This window comes from Scylla paramamosain, chromosome 7, assembly GCF_035594125.1.
Source record: "Scylla paramamosain isolate STU-SP2022 chromosome 7, ASM3559412v1, whole genome shotgun sequence".
Taxonomy (NCBI): domain Eukaryota; kingdom Metazoa; phylum Arthropoda; class Malacostraca; order Decapoda; family Portunidae; genus Scylla; species Scylla paramamosain.
Window position 1 is genome coordinate 13,326,016 of NC_087157.1, and position 21,485 is coordinate 13,347,500.

At 43.5% G+C, this 21,485-nt stretch overlaps 1 protein-coding gene across 1 annotated transcript in view; it reads right to left on the reverse strand.

The window, feature by feature from the left end:
* The window catches only part of LOC135102093 (formin-J-like), a 241,224-nt gene that overhangs the window by 117,453 nt on the left and 102,286 nt on the right, over positions 1–21,485 (reverse strand). The window lies entirely within an intron of this gene.

Here is a 21,485-nt window from a genome sequence, read left to right on the forward strand (position 1 = left end):
TACAGAGGAAGAGGCAGATAGGGATTTACATTTTGGAGGTGACCTGACAGTGAGGTGGAGAAGTTTCCTAACGGAGGGACACTTAGCATTCAAACTACGCGTCTTAGGCCACAGTGACTTATCACACACACACACACACACACACACACACACACACACACACACACACACGGGCCTGCAGTGGTGCCAGCGTCCTGTCTGTCACACCTGACCTGCACACACCGCTGCTGCTTAGTGGCTGCCTGCAGGACTCACCAAGCCGGTGTGGGGAGAGTGAGTGAGGAGGCCGTAGCGCTAAGTAACATCCTCGTTTACAAACCCTCCCCCACGGGGCGCCGCGAGGGAGCCCCAGGGGTGTGAGCCACGTCCCTCGGCAACACACCCGCAGAGGAGGGACGCGAGGCTGTGATGGTGGCGGTGGTGGTGATGGCGATGGTGGTGGGGGTGGTAGCAGAAACACAGCATATAGTAATAGTGGTCGTGGTGGTCCTCGACACTATCCCTTTTCATCAGTGGCCGATGGGGCTAAGAATGTGAATGCTGTGTGTGTGTGTGTGTGTGTGTGTGTGTGTGTGTGTGTGTGTGTGTGTGTGTGTGTGTGTGTGTGTGTGTGTGTGTGAGAGAGAGAGAGAGAGAGAGAGAGAGAGAGAGAGAGAGAGAGAGAGAGAGAGAGAGAGAGAGAGAGAGAGAGAGAGAGAGAGAGAGAGAGAGAGAGAGAGAGAGAGAGAGAGAGAGAGAGTAGCAGCAACAGTAATAGTAGTAGCAGCAGCAGCAGCAGCAGCAGCAATGGTTCATGCCTGCACCACGCCCGGCCTTCTGCATCCAGCGTCAAGCGTCAGACTATCTCCTCAATAACCACAAAAAATAACCCCGTCCAGAAACACCCGCGACAAGAACACGTGACATCATAACACTCACAACGTCACAGTTCCCCTCACTATCCCACCAATCCTCTTTGAGCGTATATATGTTAATTTCTAACCCCTCCTGCTTCCCCCACCAACCCACCAGCCATACCAAGCATCCCCAAGCAACCCCAAGCATCCCCGCCATCCACAGACCCCAGCCCCACATCCCCCACTTCCCCGTAGCCGCAGCCTCCGGGTCTTCCCCGCCACAAGGTCGACCAGTGAAGAGGTCAGATGAAAAAGCACAGTGTTACAATGTTGTGGTGAGCCAAGGTGACAGGCTGCACTGGGCTCCTGACGGCAAGGCGAGGGAGGGAGTCAGTCTTCTCTCTCCCTGTGGAACTCTAAGATAAGCTGCAGGATGAAGGAAAAAAATAAATAATGAGGATGGTTTCCTAAGTTGGTGATGATGGCGTCTCTTGCACCACTGTTCTGTGCTACGATGATCACCAAGGCTCTATTAACACCATTATTCCCAGCCAGGACCCTCGTCATGATCAACTATTAGCCATCATTGTCATTATCGTCAATTAGTTATTATCGTTATTATAAGTTAAGATTAGTCGTCTCCTCCTCCTCCTCCACCTTCTCGTGTTCCTGCTTCTCCTCTTCCTTTGGCTTACGGGTAAAAACATAAGAGGGATAAAGATAATATACAATTAAGAATAATAAGAAAGAATCCCTCCATACACAAAATGTAGATAATAACACATTAATATATATATATATATATATATATATATATATATATATATATATATATATATATATATATATATATATATATATATATATATATATATATATATATATATATATATATATATATATATATATATATATATATATATATATATATATATATATATATATATATATATATATATATATATATATATATATATATATATCCTGTGGCGTCAATAATATCAGCTATGAATATATATATATATATATATATATATATATATATATATATATATATATATATATAAACATCAACGAACAAGACAGACATATAAATGAAAAAAGAGACAGACAACCAGACGAGAAAAAAAAGATACATACATAAATAGATAAACAGATAGATAAAAAGATAGACGGATAGACAGATAGATAGAGAGATAAATAGATAGATAGATAGATAGATAGATAGATAAATATGATAGGTAGATATACAGATAGACAGACATACAAATATAGGTCATGTCATCCTACGTCCAAGCAGTGGCAGGTCAGAGGTCCGTGGGTCACTTGGCTGCCTCACGGTCACGGTCACATCTGGCTCGCCCTTCCTGCTCCACTGGGTCACAACAAAGAGTCAGCGAGTCACTGGCAGGCGAGAACTGAGGGCAAGGCCACACTCCTCTCTCTTTCTCTCCCTCCCATACTCTGGTTTGATGAGAGAGAGAGAGAGAGAGAGAGAGAGAGAGAGAGAGAGAGAGAGAGAGAGAGAGAGAGAGAGAGAGAGAGAGAGAGAGAGAGAGAGAGAGAGAGAGAGAGAGAGAGATAATTTAGTCTAATTTATCCCAGTTATCCCTTGCCAGCACTTGCATTTTCTGTGAGTTATATAATTGTCCTGAGTCAATGTTTGGTCTTGATATTATTACGCCTTTGTTTGAGTCAGTGTCTGGCCTTGATGTTATTATGCCTCTATTCTTCGAGATGGAAAGACTTCACCACAACAAGACGACAGCAGCGCAGAGGGCATGCAAAAGGTGGTCCGAAGAGAGAGGGAGAAAGAGATAAGTATGGACCAGCCCAACGTAACTTGAACTGCAGACGAGAGAAAAAAGAATAACGGCGTGACCTGAGGCAATCTGTATGTGGCAGGTGTTCGTCTTGTCTCGGCAAGGCCATTTGCAGGAATTTTAAAATTGTATATGCCACCTGCTCGCGGCCACGGAAGGAGCAAGGTCGAATATAATTTGTTTATATATTTTTCTTCTTCTGGTGTACATGTTGTGTGTGTGTGTGTGTGTGTGTGTGTGTGTGGTGTGTGTGTGTGTGTGTGTATGTGTGTGTGGTGTGTGTGTGTGTGTGTGTGTGGTGTGTGTGTGTGTGTGTGTGTGTGTGTGTTAAAATATTTGACTAAGGTGATTTCTCAAGCCTGGTATTAGCGTTGATGGTTCTACTGAAAGAAAATGGTAATGTCTCTTAAGTGGCACCGCCTTGTGATGCCCGGAGTGAGGTGCCGCGGGGAAGTGGACACCCGCGTCTCCTGTAACACGGCAGCCCGGCGTGAGCGTGTCATTACTGATGCTTGGGTTACGCAGTGAATACAGCGATCGTGCACTTGCTGAGGCGTGACCAGTGAGCGAGGAGGGAGGCGGTGAGACCTAGGACGCTGCAGCCGAGGAACATCTGTCACTGGGGTTACAAGATCTTAGCACAGAATCCAGCAAGTTTCTCTCTAACAAAAACATGATCATCAAGGGAATAAAAACACATGGACTAGGATACAGAATGAGTCTTGCGTCAGGTGGTGCCTGAGATAACACCGTCTGGTATTTAGTATTACCATCAAGAGATACATCACATTCCTAGATAACAAAAAGCCGGGGTGCACAACAAGTTTTGGCCGCGAGCAGCTTCACAGACACAACACAACCTTCCCAGCACACCAAGTGACTCCAAGCAGCGGCCCGGGGCTGATCCACGCAGACAGGAGACAGAAGATCCCGGGGCTTTGTATCTAATAGCAACACCAACGCCTTCCCTCTATGGTCGCCTGCAGTCTCCAGTCTCCGGTGCCCCAGCATGGTATTCCTCTCCTGCCTCTTGAGCCGCACTGAGGCCTCACTGTGCCTCAGACACGCCCACCGCCTATTAAACATGCATCCTATTAAGTGAATGAAACGCTTGTGGTTACAGTGACTGCTTCTTGCTTCCCTGGAGCGACCCAGCAACACTGGGGAACGCAGGGCGAGGGCGGCCACTAAACGATCGCCAAGGACCTAGCAACACTTGATGAGGGAAGGAATGTCTGATTTAAACATAACATGTGGAAGGGCTGGCCCGGGGCGGCGAGATCAAGACAATTTACTAATAACACACAAACACACACACACACACACACACACACACACACACACACACACACACACACACACACACATACACACACACACACACACACACACACACACACACACACACACACACGGCCAGGACCGGAAGGCGTGGCCCCCCCAGTACCCGTCACCCTAACCTCAGGAACTCCAGTCGGCGGCCCCGTCGCTTCTATCTCACAATCTATCATCCCAATAATACTTGGCCCAAGGCGATGGCGGCCCGGGAGCTGCTCAACATTCCCGCCCTCAAGGGCATAAAGGCGCCTCTGTCCACCCGCACAAAAGCCTCCGTCACTGCGCGGGGCGAGCCGCTTGTGCTGCGTCGCCAGCAGGACTGTCCTGGCGCCGAGGGGCGTGTTTTGGGGTCCACGCCGCATGAGTTCAAGATATGCGCGATACGGGAGAGAGAGAGAGAGAGAGAGAGAGAGAGAGAGAGAGAGAGAGAGAGAGAGAGAGAGAGGAGAGAGAGAGAGAGAGAGAGAGAGAAAACCTGCGTCCGGCGTCTCGCTGACGCTGACAGATGGTTCCTGTGGCCCTGTGATGTACTGGTGTTATTGTTGTCAGTCTTGTTGTTATTGCAGTCGTTAATATTGCTTCTACTATTGGATCACTACTGAGTTTTCTTTATGTCACGCTACGAAGGAAATCAGTGACGTACTCGTAAGTGCCGACCACTCCAGAACGTCCTAGGAGGATCAGTTGATGATGATAACAACTGTATTAGGGCAGCCCGCTGCCTCACCACCGGAGGCACTCACATATACACGTGCTGTGTCACATGTAGCCACTAACAACTACTCTCTCCAAATCGTCATAAAAGAGTGCAATTGATTTATCATTAATTACAGGTCAAGCCAAGTCACTGTATGTATTGCTTTAGTAGAGCATGTGTATCCAGTGCGCCTTTACTCAGGGCTCCACAGAAGGCGTCCTGCTTAGACTTGGCCACCTCTGCTTAAGTGAGACGCTGAGAAAAGTCATAAACTCCAGTGGCCTAACCTTCACTCCCCTGGGAACCTGCACGAACCACCACCACCACCACCACCACCACCACCACCACCAACATCACCAACACCACCACAAATAGTAGGTTCCCCCGGCGCTCCTCGTCACCCACACCTTCACCTGCTGCCGGCCATCACGACGAGGCACTGGGGACCTGTTACGAGGGACGCCCCCGCTCCTCGCCGCCCTCGGCAGAAGATGAAACGACCAACACTGAACTTGGCCTCCGCGTTTTCTAACGACTGCACAGCTGCCATCTTTTCCATTACTACTACTACTACTACTACTACTACTACTACTACTACTACTACTACTACTACTACTACTACTACTACAACAACTACTACTACTACTACTACTACAACTATTACAACTACCACTACTACTACTATTATTATTGTTATTATTATTATTATTATTATTATTATTATTATTATTATTATTATTATTATCATTATTGTTGTTGGTGCTGTTATTATTACTATTATTATTGTTGTTGTTGTTGCTGTTATTATTACTATTATTATTATTATTATTATTATTATTATTATTATTATTATTATTATTGAATCGTGTTTTTAATACTTGGGAGGGATAAAAGAAACCGCCATACATTATTATCATTATTGTTATTATTATTATTATTATCATTATTATTATTATTATTATTATTATTAAGAGTGGTACGCAATACTCGCAGTATTATCATTATTATCATTGTTAGTATTATTATTGTTATAATTATTATTGTTGTTGTTGTTGTTCTTGTTGCTGTTATTATTACTATTATTATTATTATTATTATTATTATTATTATTATTATTATTATTATTGTTATTGAATCGTGTTTTTAATACTTGGGAAGGATAAAAGAAACCACCATAAATTATTATCATTATTGTTATTATTATTATTATTATTATTATTATTATTATTATTATTATTAAGAGTGGTACGCAGTACTCGCAGTAGTAGTAGTTAGTAGTAGTAGTAGTAGTAGTACAAGAGAATAGTAAATACCTACAAAGTACATACAGCATGACGACGACAATGACGATTAGAAGATACAGATGATTATGATAATGCCACTGCTGCTGAACAGGATGATGATGAACAAATAATAATAATAATAATAAGAAGAAGAACAACAACAACAATAACCGAGTGATAAGTATGCTACGTGGGGGCAGGCAGTCCTTCAGGGGAGACGAAGCAGGAGCAGCAGGAGAAACAACAGCTGGCAGTGGCGCTGAGGTGGCGAGTCAGTCAGCAGCGGGAACACCACATTCAGCAGGCAGTCATCAGAGAGAGAGAGAGAGAGAGAGAGAGAGAGAGAGAGAGAGAGAGAGAGAGAGAGAGAGAGAGAGAGAGAGAGAGAGAGAGAGAGAGAGAGAGAGAGAGAGAGAGAGAGAGAGAGAGCATCGTGACCAGGAAATAAGAACTAATGGGAAAGCGTGCTGGTCGTGGTGGTGGTGGTGGTGGTGGTGGTGGTGGTGATGGTGGTGGTGGTGATGGTGGTGGTTGCGTCAAGGGCATAAGGGCAGTGCCAACAGAGCCTATATTCATCCTCTTTAATCCCTTATGCAAATTACCCTTCCCTTTCCTCTCCGAAAAAAAAGGGAGAGACTCAAGGCTTGAATCTTCCTTAACATATCCACAGTTAGATCCTTTATTTTTATTCTTTCCTAACAATTTTCTCCTTTTTCCCCCTGGTCAGACTAATTATAGAATTCACCATGGTAATTTTCCCTTTTTTTTTGCTTCTTTTTTGTTTCGTGTTAAATAGTGCCTCTTTCATCTCTCTCTCTCTCTCTCTCTCTCTCTCTCTCTCTCTCTCTCTCTCTCTCTCTCTCTCTCTCTCTCTCTCTCTCTCTCTCTCTCATACACACCCAACTCTTTTATAATTCACAGGCAACACATCCTTGACTGCAAACATACCACACATATTTCTCCACCACCACCACCACCACCACCACAAACTCCATCGCTATCACCATCATTATCAACATGCCACAATCGCTATCACCATGTTATATGCCAGCACATGCTCTGCACACACCATCATCTCCATCGCCACTACCACTAAAACCACCACCACCAGTCATTTACCACTATCATTCTTTATCTATTCTCCACCAGACTGCAAGGCTCATCGTATTTATTTATCTATTTATATTTTTCTAGTGGGAGATGTAGCGCTTCGTAATTCAACCCAGCATTTGTAGTGAGTCATTACGTATCGCAGTGAAAAGTTAAGAATACTACTGCTCATGTCTTCATCTATACCATTTTAGTGATGTGATTACAGAGAAAGGGTTGATAGCACGACCTTTCACCTCTTCACCCATAAATTTTCTGTTCGTATTTTCTCTTTCTGTAAAGCCATCCCTCGCTTGCCAGTCTAAATTCTTCACTCTTATTTCGTCCTATGACACCACAAGGATGCCAATAACTTGTTGGGAGTCTGTCTGCATTTGCCTTCCTGTACCATCCCTCGCTTTGCCAGTCTGTTACTCTACACGCCTACTTCGTCCTATGACAATACCAGGATCCTGTAACCCTTCGTCCCCTTCACTACTATCAAGTCTCAATGCCCTAAAGCCCTAACGCACCCCCAGCAGAGATACACAACACACACACACACACACACACACACACACACACACCACACACACACACACACACACACGCCTCACTGCTGGTGCCTTCCTCTACCATTCTTTACTTCCCAATCTTTTACTCGACACACTTCGTCCTGTGACAGTACCAGGATGTTGTAACTCGTAGTCTCTGGCACTGTTATCAAGTATCAACACCCCAACGCACACCAACAGACCTTCGCGCCTTCCTTGTAGTGCTGCTCCCCGCCGCCGGTTCATTAAGGTTGTTTGTTGCAGTACTGCCTCCGGGGCGCGTACGTTGAGCAAAAAAAATATAAAATAAGATAAAATAAAATACAGTGATACGATCTTCGCCACTGACATCCATTCCCACACGCTGAGATCAAAGGAAAACAAATAATGATAATCCTCGTTTCGCCCCAAGGCACGTCCTGGCAGAGGCGCCATCTTACTATGAGAGAAATTAAGCTAGAGATAATAACGAATACAAGTCACGGTTAGAGTAATAAAAAGATATAGAGTATTTAGCACTAGAGTTACTGAGAGTATTAATGGTATTTAATGTTAATACTAAAACTTATGAGAGTTGCTTAATACTAGCGTGCGCATAAAGGTCCAGGAGAAATTATATCAAAGGGCATGGAGGGAATACATTGCTTGCTTTGCGTGGTGGTGGTGGTGGTGGGGGTGGTGGTGGTGGTGGTGGTGGCGGGCGGTGGTGGTGGTGGTGGTGGTGATGTAAGGCATGGGTGATGGGTGGTGCAACATTACATGATCCGTTTTCTCTCTCTTGCATGCACTAATTTTTTTTTTCCCTCTCTCTTTCTTTCTTTCTTTCTCTTCCCTTCTCTTTGTTTCTTTATCTGCTTGCTTGTTATGCTATGCTGGTCTTTACCTATTTATCAAACTTGCTCTTTCTTATTTTATCTTTCTACTTAAGATTTTTGTAATTTTCAAGTTTTAGTTATTTATTCATTATTATTATTACTATCATTATTCTCACTAAACATTTTTTCCTCTATATTTATTATTTCAAGGTTATTATTTGTCTTCTTTATTCTTCTTTCTTGTTTTTTTTTTTCCTTTGTTCTGGTTCTTGTTTCCCTTTAGTTCTTATTTTTTCCAACTTCGCATTCTCTTCCTTCTTCCTCTCTTACTTCTTATTACATTACTTATCCTTGTTTTATCTTCTGCACGTCCTTCTTATTGATATTCCTCTAACATCCCATCCCATCCTCCTCCTCCTCCTCCTGCTCCTCCTGCCTACCACGTGGACAAACAGAGGCCCCCAAAAAGCCCGGCAGGCCAACTCAGGCCACGTGGTCATCAATTGCAACCCGATCCTCGCCTTGCTCTGCTTTCCCTTCCTGCTTCATCACGCTGCCTCAATATTTTCCTCACCCTCCATTTTTACCACATTTAATACGCGTCTTGCCTCTTACATCACCTTATTCAGTTTCCTCCCCAGTGCTTCAAGTCCTCTACTCCCCCCCTCCTCTCCTTGCTCTTTCCTTCTTCTTCCTCCTCTTACACTTTCCTTCTCCCGCCCACTTTTGCTCTCCCATTACTCCTCCTCCTCCTCTTCCTCCTCCTCCTTGTCGTCCTTTCGCTTCTCTCGTGTCTTACATTCTCTCCCTTCTCATCTTTCCTGCCATTCCTGACCTTTCTCTTTCTCCTTCTCATCTTCTTCGTTCCTACATCCTCCTCCTCCTGACCTTTCTCTTTTCTTTTTCTACCCCTCCTCCTCCTTCCTCCTCCTCCTCCTGATCCTATTCCTTATCTTGTAGTGATCTGATAGTGATGGGCCTCCGATTCCAAGTGGCTGTTTCGTCACGCCTCACACTCACGCCCTCCACCGCCCCTCATCCTGGCGCCCTCACCCTCACACCCTCACCATCACCCACCCCCCACACCCTTGACATCTACCCTTCACCCTGACACATATCTCCTGTCTCTTATCCTGATATTTTTAGCGTTTACTCCTGATTCATCCTCACATTCAACAGTTTATATTAATATAGTTTATTTTATTACTAATTCCTATTTTTTCTTTATGGATTCTTTTCTTAATCCTTTCATTGCTATGGTCGCTGAGCAGAATGGGAGTATAATTTGCATGGGCATATGGAGAAAAGAAAGAATAAGAGGTTCACTTGCTATTTTCTATGCTACAAAACGAATTAATATACTCCAGTACAGAAATATATGTCTCAAAAATGTTAAGGGATTATGTTAAAAAAAAAAAAAAATGGCTAGCACTGAAAGGGTTAACTTAGTAAGCCTTTCCTTCATCACTCTTTGCTTGACTCCTCCTTCATGTAGTCATTTTTCCTCCTCTTCCATCTCCTTTTTTCTCCTCCTCCTCCCCTTCCTCCTCCTCCTCCTCCTCCTCCTAGGTAGTATATAGAATTTCTCCCCTACCTAACCTGTTCCATACTTCCCCTTCCTTCCTCCCTTCCTTTTTACCCGCCCCGAAATTTCAAACGCGGAACCCTCCATAAAAAAAAAAAAAAAAAAAAAAAAAAAAACTGCTCTGCCAAAACCCTTAATTGAACCTCACCATCGCACCCTTCCAGAACCCATGAATCTCACCCTTTCACCCTTCCAAAAACCTATGAACCTCCTCCTATATACATACGTGCCCTTCCAGAACACATGGACTTCACACTTATTAAACATTCCCTGAACCCCTTGAACCTTTTAAGTCGCCCTTAGCCATAATCCAGAAAAAAAATCGCTTTCAAAACCCCTAAACTTCATCCACACACACACACACACACACACACACACACACACACACACACACACACACACACACACACACACACACACACTTCCAGAACCCCTGAACCCCACATTCACACCGGCTCCCAAACGTGCTACCTTTATTCAGAGTCTGCCTCCAACCGCACGCCAGCCAGTTAAGCCAAGCAAGGAGAGCAAGGTCCTCACTAATCAGTAATCAGCCTTCACTCTCGTATTCTAAGTGCTGGCCTTCTGATACTGCGAGATAATGCATTAGGAGGAGGAGGAGGAGGAGGAGGAGGAGGAGGAGGAGGAGGAGGAGGAGGAGGAGGAGGACGACGAGGAGGAGGAGGAGGAGGAGGAGGAAAACTTTAATTAATGAATCTTAAGGAATGATGCGAGTATGGAAATGACTGAACTGCGACTGGGCGCCGCTGGATTCCAGAAAGTTGCGTTGAGGTAAGTGGGTGAGAGTGGAGAGAGAGAGAGAGAGAGAGAGAGAGAGAGAGAGAGAGAGAGAGAGAGGAGAGAGAGAGAGAGAGAGAGAGAGAGAGAGAGAGAGAGAGAGAGAGAGAGAGAGAGAGAGGAGAGAGAGAGAGAGAGAGAGAGAGAGAGAGAGAGAGAGAGAGTCTTCCCACACGTCGAGAGAAGATGAGAGAGAAGAAGGACAAGAACAGGTACAAGGAAAACAAGAACAAGAAAACAATATGTGGGATAATCTCTATTATTTCTGTAAGAGCACAAAAATTTCTAACTTTTTCCTGTTTCTTTTTTTTTTTGCAACTGCATTGCTACAAACTTCCCTTAATCCCAATTTCTTGATGAGACTTCAAACAAAACATGATGAGAAACAAACACCAGAGCGTACAGGCATCTTCATATCAAAACAACTACCAAGGAAGATAAATTAATAACAAAGTACAGTTAGATAAAAAAAAAATATATATATTAAAAGGTGCGGGATTCACAGGAGGCGTCCCGGGGGAGAAAGTGGGACTGTTATAAGGGGACACCAGACGCTGAGGAAAAACATAATTGTAAAGTCTTATAAAATACAAAAGGTGTAAGTCATGGTGAGAGAGAGAGAGAGAGAGAGAGAGAGAGAGAGAGAGAGAGAGAGAGAGAGAGAGAGAGAGAGAGAGAGAGAGAGAGAGAGAGAGAGAGAGAGAGAGAGAGAGAGAGAGAGAGAGAGAGAGTGAGAGAGAGAGAGAGAGAGAGAGGTCCAGGCAACACTGCATCTGAGTATGAGGGAGAGAATAGTTCCTGGAAACAAACGGTGTGTTGACGACAAATAAAAAATAAATAAATAAATAAAAAGATAAAAAAAAGTTGATGAAGATGAAGAAAATAAACCGATCTTAATTAAAAACACAAGTCAGAAGGAAAAGAGTCGCACAGTATGAGGAAAATAATGAACCAAAGTAGAGTAACAAGATGAGGGAAAGAAAGAATAATGCACAGTATGAGGAAAATAATAAAGTAAACTAGAGTAATAAAGTGATAAGTATCAGGAAAATTATATGAACTGGAGCCGACAAGCAAAAAAAAAAAAAAAAAAAATCAGAAAGATAATTCCACAACATAACGAAAAAACATTGAAACTAATATGGAATAGAGGAAAATAATCAAGAAAAAAAAAGAAAATAATCAGGAAAAAAAAAAACGTTGCACATTAAAAGGAAAATATGGAAGTAAACAATATGTAATAAAAAAAAAAAAAGTCGTTGAGTAATATTAATGAAAAACCCTGAAGTAAAACACCCCCACAAAAAAAAAAAAAAAAAAAACTAAACTAAACTAAACTGCAGCAAAAGTCAAACCGTAAAAAAAAATAATAAATAAATAAATAAAACTGGAGCAAATTAATAAAAAAAAAAGAAAGAAAAAAATACAACACAAGAACATATAACAAACTAATCTCGTCCTATATACAGAACAAGGTTTCCCCGCCGCTAAGCTCTGAGCAAGGGACGGAATCACGCTAATCAGCAGTGACAAGCAAGCAGGTGCGGGTCAGTCACTAGTGGGAGGTGGGGGAGCAACAAGATCCCGCAGGCAGGACCATTAAATTAAACCCCGATGAGCCTGATAAGCCGAGGGGAGGACGACACTGAGAGGACGACGACACCGAGAAACAGAACGAGACACAATCAACGCTGTGTTTCTGAGGGGGAGGTCTTGAGAGAACGAGGTGGTGGTGGTGGTGGTGGTGGTGGTGGTGGTGGTGGTGGTGAGGAAAATCAAAGACTGCCACGTGTGGGGCCTCACGGCTTTTTGCAGCTTCCCTTATGTGTGCTGTGTTCTTATGAAAATCACATGTTAATTTTAAATACGTGAACATATATAAAAGTGAGTAAACAATAGGGAAAGAAGAAAGAGATAAACAACAGGAAGGAGGAAAGTTCTACATGAAAGTAAATATATAAGTAAATAAAGGAAAGAATGAAAAAAAAGGAAAGAGTGGGGAATGGTGATGGAAATTATGTAGTGCTGGTGGCGGTGCTTTTCACACTCTTCCCTTCTCTGTCCAGGTCTCTCTGTCTTGAGTTCTACCTGTCCCCTCTCGCTCCCTGTTTCACTAAAGGAAAAATGGACTAATACAGATACGGACAGGACTAATACAGATACGGACAGGACCATAAAAGATAGCTCAGACACTGTATGCTATAGCTCGATACATCCCACCACCTCACACCACATTGATAGCCTCTCTAGCGTCACGACCAAACACTAACCATGCAGCCCCGGGGACAAGCATACAAGCACAAGGATGCCTGCGGGACCTGTCATCGGTAGGAACAAGATAGCCGACCTTAAACAGCAACCTAACAAGAGTGACTGGGCATGGGTGGTGAGTGGGTGTTGACGGGACGAGGTGGTGGGGTGGCCTGGCGAGATAACAAGGTGGTGGGATCACTAGGCGACTGGAGGGTGGTGGGGAGGGAAGGGAAAAAAAATATCGTATTGGTTAAGTGGGGAGGCAAGAAATGGAACAAGAAAGGTGGTGGGGAAATAAGGGAGAAAAGCATAGCAAAAAAAAAAAAAAAAAAAAAAAAAAAAGTCATAATATAAGTAAAAAAATATAGTAAAACTGGAGCAAATTAATAAAAATAAAAAGAGAAAGAAGAAAGCGTTTCGTTTGGAATGGGGAGACGAGCTGTAGCGAGGTGGAAGTGTCATGCAACAAATGATACATTTTTCTTGCATGTAAAAAGTCCAGTAACGGGGAAAAAAAAACTGTGGAACAAAAGCCCTCTACGATGCAATTTTCCCTTAAAAAGAAAAAGAAAAAAAAAAGTATATCCAAAGAAAAGGCTAATTTAGTTCCAGATATGCCCTGATACTTAACGGAGACAATTCAAGTTACATGAAGTCGGAAAATCTGAACCTGGTTGAGATTTCCAGAGTTTGCCAGTGAATGGATGAAACCGCCAAGGTACAGGTTAACTTCTGCATTAGTGAGATGGACAGTATAAGGATGAGAAAAAGCAAAGAGACTTCTACAGCCATAAGGAAAAAGCATCTCATTGACCTCAAAGGTGTCGGGGTGACTAGATAATTAACAAAAGCTTTAAGGAATGTCTAGCCGCAGTTCACAGCAGTTTGGCAGCGCTTCTAGCACACCCAGAAAGGAAGGAGAGGAAGAAGGAAAGGAAGAAGGAAACGGACAGCCAGACCCGCACTCCACGCCGCGGCCACAGAGGAGGAAAAGAAGCAGGAAAACAACAATGACAAGACGACAATCACAACACAAACAGATAGTCGGATCCTGCAGGAAATCTTTCGATACTCAAACACCACGACACACAGCACGACACGCCACGACACACCACACCCAAGCCTTTTATAACTGGCAATAATGCGCCCAAGAGAAATTGAACACTCTATTCGTGGCGCAGATAAAAGTTATAAATAAGCCTTGACATTGGGGAAAAGTCAATTCGTAAAAGTCGATCCAGTTTTCAGGCACAGGCGGTGAATTGAATGCGGTATTAGGATTAGCGGGAGGAGCAAGATTAGGGCTCTCTCTTTGCCTCCCACAGTCAGATTAGTGTTAGTGGTTCTGATTGGTGGGTCCTGCCGTGTTGTCTGCTCTTATTAGTGTTACCTTGTGTATTATTATTATTATCTCTCTGCCTATTATCTTTTTCTTCGTATAATAGAAATGTTTTTTATGCTTCCGGTATTATTACTGATGTTGTTTATTGTTGTTGTTGTTTGTTGTTGTTGTTGTTGTTGTTGTTGTTGTTATTGTATTAGTATTATTCTCTCACTACTACGGTAATTTTTTGTAAACATTCAGAGTACTGTAACAAAATTATTTACATGGGCACAGAAGAGAGAGAGAGAGAGAGAGAGAGAGAGAGAGAGAGAGAGAGAGAGAGAGAGAGAGAGAGAGAGAGAGAGAGAGAGAGAGGAGAGAGAGAGAGAGAGAGAGAGATTAATTTTTGTTTATTCTCGCCAGCAAAACTATTTAAGACACACACACACACAAAAAAAAAAAGTATAAAAACTCATGAATGGAAAGACAAAAAGATCGGCAAGCCAACCATCATTACCATTACCGCTATTAGTACCATTATTAGGATCACTGTCATTAACATCATTATTAGTGCCACCTCAACGCTCCTCATCCAAACTGAGGACTTTCTACACGCTTCCCCACAAAGCCTCCGGAACTCACAAAGCCTCCACACTCATCAGGACTCATCAGAACCTTCCCAGCGGCGCGCGGCAAGACTGATGACCACGAGAAAGCTTCCCATCTCGCCCCGTCACGCCGGTCACGAGCAAGGTCAGGTCAATGGACGAGGGCACCGCCGGACCAACCACCACCAGCAATTTTTTTTTATTATTATTTATTTATTTATTTATCTATTCTTAGGAAAGTTGATTCAGTTTTTTTTTCTTTTTTTTTCTTTTTTTTCTTTTTTTATAGGGAAGAGGAAGTGGAGGAAGAAGTACAGTAGGAGGGAGTAAAGTTGGCGAAGGGAAGGCAAGGTAAGCAGGGCACTGACGCATGGAAACACTCACTCATGTAACTCTGTGCCTCTCCTTCGTCAGCGTGGACTGCAGGTCATGGGAGTTGATTGTGCTGCTGTTTTTCATCCTTTTATTTATCTATTTATTTATTTTATTTTTTTTTATTATGGTTTAAGTGCCACGTATGTGTGTGGCCTTTGTGTTTAGTACAGTTTTTTTTTTTTCTTTGTGGTCTGATTGATCCGAGTTAAAACAGTTTTAGATGAGGCGTATAACAAGAAATCTTAAAAAAAAAAAAAAAAAAAAAATCCATTGCTCTTCCCTTCAACTTCTTATTTTTTTTAAATTTTATTTATCTAGTTATCTTTTTTTTTTACGGAACGGTATTGTGGACAGTCTTTTTCCCCTTGGCTGGCTTTTCCGACACATGAAAATAAAAATAAATAGTAATAAGTAAATAAAAAGTAGACAGTGGCACATTAATTTTCCTCTCTGGGTACGCGGTGATTCTTGGAACACACACACACACACACACACACACACACACACACACACACACACACACACACACACACACACACACACACACACACACACACGGATGAAAATTATATAAATCTGTAATATGAAACTGGTCAATGATTTTATTTTCCAGTTTCTCATGGACTCGGAAAATAACTGGAAATATAGACACCCATTCAACACGCACGTCTGCACTGAGAAGCTTTCATTAAGACCACTTGGGGGGTAATAAGGGAGGCAGGGTAGAGTACAGTACTGAGAGGTAGGCAGGCAATATAAGTAAAGCATTAATTTTAACTGTACAATAAGACAGGACATCAGCGACCCCGAATAGGGATTTAACTCTTTCACTGCTATTTGGCACATCTTTCTTAAATTACTAACCACTCTGAGACATCTTTTCTTGTTCCACAGCCACTTCCAAACACTGAGCTACCTCAAAATTGCAAAATGTACTCTTTTCTTATCCCTTTCTCCCTTGTATTGTGCTTGCTTTTATAAATTCAAACTTTACTCTTAGTGTTGTGAATTGTTGCATATCGCAGTGTTAAGCTGAGAAGTGAAGCACGACATGTATGGGACCAGGAAGAACTGAGAAAGAGACTGTCACTCGGAACCCAATTTAGAACGAGACAAGGCAGAGCAAGACCTATGTCAAAAAGAACAAACTTGAGGGAGGCTAAGGAATTCATTTTAACTACACTGAGACAGGACAAGTACTTTGAATAAAACTAAGAAGAACTGGGAGATAAGCTGTCACCTGGAACCCATTTGGAACAAGAAGGGGCAGACCCAAAACCTACAAGAAACAGGGCTATGATGAAGGAGGCTAATACGAGCTGGGAAAACATCAAGAGAAGCATAAGATAGGAATGTCTGGCGAGGATACAGAGGCTCCTTGCGTTGGGGGCGGTAACTGGTAAGGCGGAGGAGAGGGTGTGGCTGGCTACCTGACGCCATCCTCTCTGCCCCTATTAACACCTGGGATTGAGGGAGTAGAGGTGATGATTAAGATTACGGATCACATAAAGATTAGACACCCGCAGCTATACTTGGGATGGGTTAGGTTCAGTTGGATTACGTACTTTTTCCTAACATAACAAAATTAATGTCATCATAGTCAACTCATTTCTGTGGTTCTCTAAAGACACACAAAGATAAACGCGAGACCTGAAAAACCCGCCAAACATACCTCGTCGTGCTCGGAGGGAGAAAAGACCCGCTCAAAAATAACAGAAAGAGCAAGAGAGAGAGGGGGTGGGGAGGGGATGAGCGTGGTCTGGCAGAGAGGTGGACACGCCTTTGGGAAGCAGATAAGAGGTGGAAAAAGTAACAGCGCCAGCCCGGAGTCAGAGGAGGAGACTGAGAGAGACGGATAACTAGATGGAGAGATAAGGTTGTAAGGGAGCACAGGGAGGGTGTTTCTGTGACTATAGGGGACTACGGGAGGACTTGTATGGCTGTCTTGAGTCCTTCTGCCTTAAACACTAACCCGGATTCCACCACAATCACACTACTGGTACTTGATGCCCATTACACCTCCTCCTCCCCCTCCTCCTCCTCCGCGGGGACTCGCTTCACTTACAGATTTCGAGTCAGTTCGAAGTCGACACAATCGACCATCAATACCACACTCCGGGCGGGGCTATTAAGACGTCACTCAGAATGTGCCACTATTGTCCACTCCGGCCTTATAGAGACGTCAAGATGTCCAACCAGCCCCTGTCCCACCCAAGGCCGGCCCAGCGAGGGGCTAAGATAGGTGTCGCCGTCAGCCCAAAGGTGGTGACTCCAGGCGGCGCCGCAGCGTGAACACTGCGCCCTTGTGACTTGACGGAGTGTTGGTGAAAAATGGGATGGGGGGCGGTGAGTGATAAGAACATAAGGAAATAGGGAAAGCTGCAAGAAGCCGTTAGGCCTACACATGGCAATCCCAGCATGAAACATAATGTATGTACTTACTTATTTGCACCTGTCACCCTCATCCATAAATCTATATAATATGACGTGCGGCTTCATTAGTTGTATGCTGTTTATATGGCTGATGTATGGGGAAAGTGGAAGGCTAGATGGCTGGGTGTACGGTGTATAACGTACGATGAAGCGAGATGGCTGGGTATGTTGGCTTCACTGAATGCACGACTGGTTAATTGGCTGAGAACCAATAGGCAGGACGGCTTAGTATGTCTTGGTTTCACTGAATGCATGTCTAGTTAAATGGCTAATTATAAAGCTGGATGCTGAGTGTGTCTTGGTTAGCTGGTGAGGTTATGCACTGAATGGCTGACTGATGGCTTGATTTCATGTCTACGCTGGAACAAAGAGATCGTGCGGCACCACTTCACGAAAGAACAGGTGAATGTATTGTAAGTATTAACAGACATAGTAGACATGGGAACAGCTGGCAAGGTGTGTGAGTCTATCTGAATGGCTGACTGCGAGATGGCGAGGTTAAATCGATGGCTGGATGGCTGGATGGGGGGGATGTCTGGCTGGATAAATGGAAAGATAGACGGATAGCTAGTTAGGTGGGAAGACAGACATACAGACACACACACAATTCTCTCTCTCTCTCTCTCTCTCTCTCTCTCTCTCTCTCTCTCTCTCTCTCTCTCTCTCTCTCTCTCTCTCTCAAATAAGGGTGTGCAGAGAGAGAGAGAGAGAGAGAGAGAGAGAGAGAGAGAGAGAGAGAGAGAGAGAGAGAGAGAGAGAGAGAGAGAGAGAGAGAGAGAGAGAGAGAGAGAGAGAGAGAGAGTGTGTGTGTGTGTGTGTGTGTGTGTGTGTGTGTGTGTGTGTGTGTGTGTGTGTGTGTGTGTGTGTGTGTGTGTGTGTGTGTGTGTGTGTGTGTGTGTGTGTGTGTGTGTGTGTGTGTGTGTGTGTGTGTGTGTGTGTGTGTGTGTGTGTCTGGTGCTGCTGTCTGCCACCACGCTCATCAACCTGTTCTCACAGTCATTAGATCAGGCTCTTAAGTGGCTCAGAGCTCCCCCTCATTAACATAGTCTATTACGGATCAACTCATTACTTCCCCCACCAAACCTTGCACCCCCCACTCCCCACCCTAGGGATTGTGGGAGACCCGCGCCACAGACCAAGACACAGACCAAGAGACAGATTAAGACACAGACAGACCAAAGGCAAAGATTCACAGACCAGATCCTGTGTTCAAATCAAGGTCAGGTTACCAACTTTCCCCATTTAGAACCGTTTTCTTTCACCAAATATTCTGCCCTTTTCCTCCCTTTTTTCTCTCTCTCCTTCCTAGACAGACAACTCCACTGAAGCACGAACTGAGATAGATTGAGACTCTTTATGGTGACAGAGTGCCAGTGTGTGTGTGTGTGTGTGTGTGTGTGTGTGTGTGTGTGTGTGTGTGTGTGTGTGTGTGTGTGTGTGTGTGTGTGTGTGTGTGTGTGAGGGGTGCCCACATGATATGCCACTCAGCCTAGCAGGAAACGAGGCGCGGGAAGTGATTAATGAAAGGGCGCGTGTGATGGAGGGAAGCTGACAGTACGAGAGGAGGAGGATGATGAGGAGAAGGAGGAGTAATGGTAGTAGTAGTAATAGTAGTAGTAGTAAAGAAGACCATGGTACTGATGAAGAACACAACCAGTACAACAAGAACAGTGATAAGAACAAGAACAATAAAACATTTCAGAACAAAGAAAAAAAAACACACTAAGATTAATGCTAAATATACAAGTGGTGGCAGCGGATGCATTAAACTGGTGGTGGTGGTGGTGGTGGTGGTGGTGGTGGTAGCCATTATTCCTGTCTACTCTTCCTCCAAGACTCCGTTCGCGAAGGTCGGTCGTGACGCGACGAAGATTAAATGAGATTAAATTAAAACATTCACATTGACACACGCTGCTTATACGAGTACTTGGGAAGCTGTGGGGGCTGTGGGGGTTTTTTGTTACTGTTCCTAATGAGGGTGGATGTGGCGGGCGAGGCTGCGTGTGAAGGACCTCTTAGTGAGTACAGTGATAGTAGACGAGTGAAGCACGGTTTTAATAGTATGAAGGTGGTGGTGGTGGTGGTGGTGGTGGTGGTGGTATTATTGGGGTGTACTTGTGATGGTGGTGATAGTAGTGGGGATAGAGGAAATTGTTATGATGATTGTTGTTGTTGTTCTTGTTGAGGCTAGTTAAGGACTAACCTCAACCTAATAAGAATACAACTTAATTGCCAGAAAAAAAATGTGAAAATAAAGGATTCCGAGTGTGTTGGTTAATGCTGTTGTTGTTGCTACTGTTGTTGTTATATGTAGATGCTGCTGTTGCTGTTGTTGTTGTTACTCATTATGCTGCTGTCGTTGTTGTTGATGTTGTTGTTGTTGTTGTTATCGATGCGGTTGTTGCAGCTGTTGGTATCGTTGCCGTTGTTGTTGTTATCGATGTTGTTGCTGTTATCGTTGTTGTTGCTGCTACTCTTATCGTTATTGACGCCGGCGATATATCAGTGTGTGTGTGTGTGTGTGTGTGTGTGTGTGTGTGTGTGTGTGTGTGTGTGTGTGTGTGTGTGTGTGTGTGTGTGTGTGTGTGTGTGTGTGTGTGTGGAATGAAGGAAGTTCCCATTATTACCAAACCAGTTTTTTTTTTATTTACACAGCGCTCCATCACTTAATTTTTTTGTCCTGCAAGCTAAAGATAACAAATAATACGCCATTATCTCTGCTCCCATTACCCATTAACCGCTGCCGCCACCACCACCACCACCACCACCACCACCACCAAAACAGAGCCGCCCTCACCACCCACATGGTAATACTATCAACACCAGGACACACGCACACACATACACAGACATACGTACATAAAAACACCCTACTATTGCCCTGAATGCGTCTATTGTCCTGCACGCACGGACGCACACACACCCACCCACCCACACACATATACACACACACACACACACACACACACACACACACACACACACACACACACACACACACACACACACACACACACACAGAGAGAGAGAGAGAGAGAGAGAGAGAGAGAGAGAGAGAGAGAGAGAGAGAGAGAGAGAGAGAGAGAGAGAGAGAGAGAGAGAGAGAGAGAGAGAGAGAGAGAGAGAGACGAAAATAAATTAATAAAAATGAAATTGAGAAGGTAAGAGAAAGGAGAGAGAGACTGAAAAAGGAAAGTGAAAATACACACAAATAGACAAAAATAAATATAATAATGAAAGAAAAATATATAAACGAAAAAAGAAAAGAAGATAAGATCTAACAAAAAAGCGAACATAAAGACAAATAAAATAAGCAAGAAGAAAAAAAGAGATAAAATAGAGAAAAAATGAATAAAAAAGAAAAAAAAGAAATAATACAGAAAAAATAACACATAAAAAAATAAATATATAAGTAAATAAAAGAGAAACTGACCAAACAAAGGAAAGAACAAGAAGAAAGAAAACATAGACAAGAGTTATGTAAAATACAAGAAAATAAAATAGGAAAACTGAAAGGAAAGGAAAGAAAGAGAAAGAGTCCGAGGCGAGGCAGAGGCGAGGCAGACAGCACCCGGCAGCTGATGAAGGAACAATGGTACAATGTCTTAAAGTACCGCGGGGAGCGTGATGCTGCCTCAAGGTTACTCCTGAGAGAGAGAGAGAGAGAGAGAGAG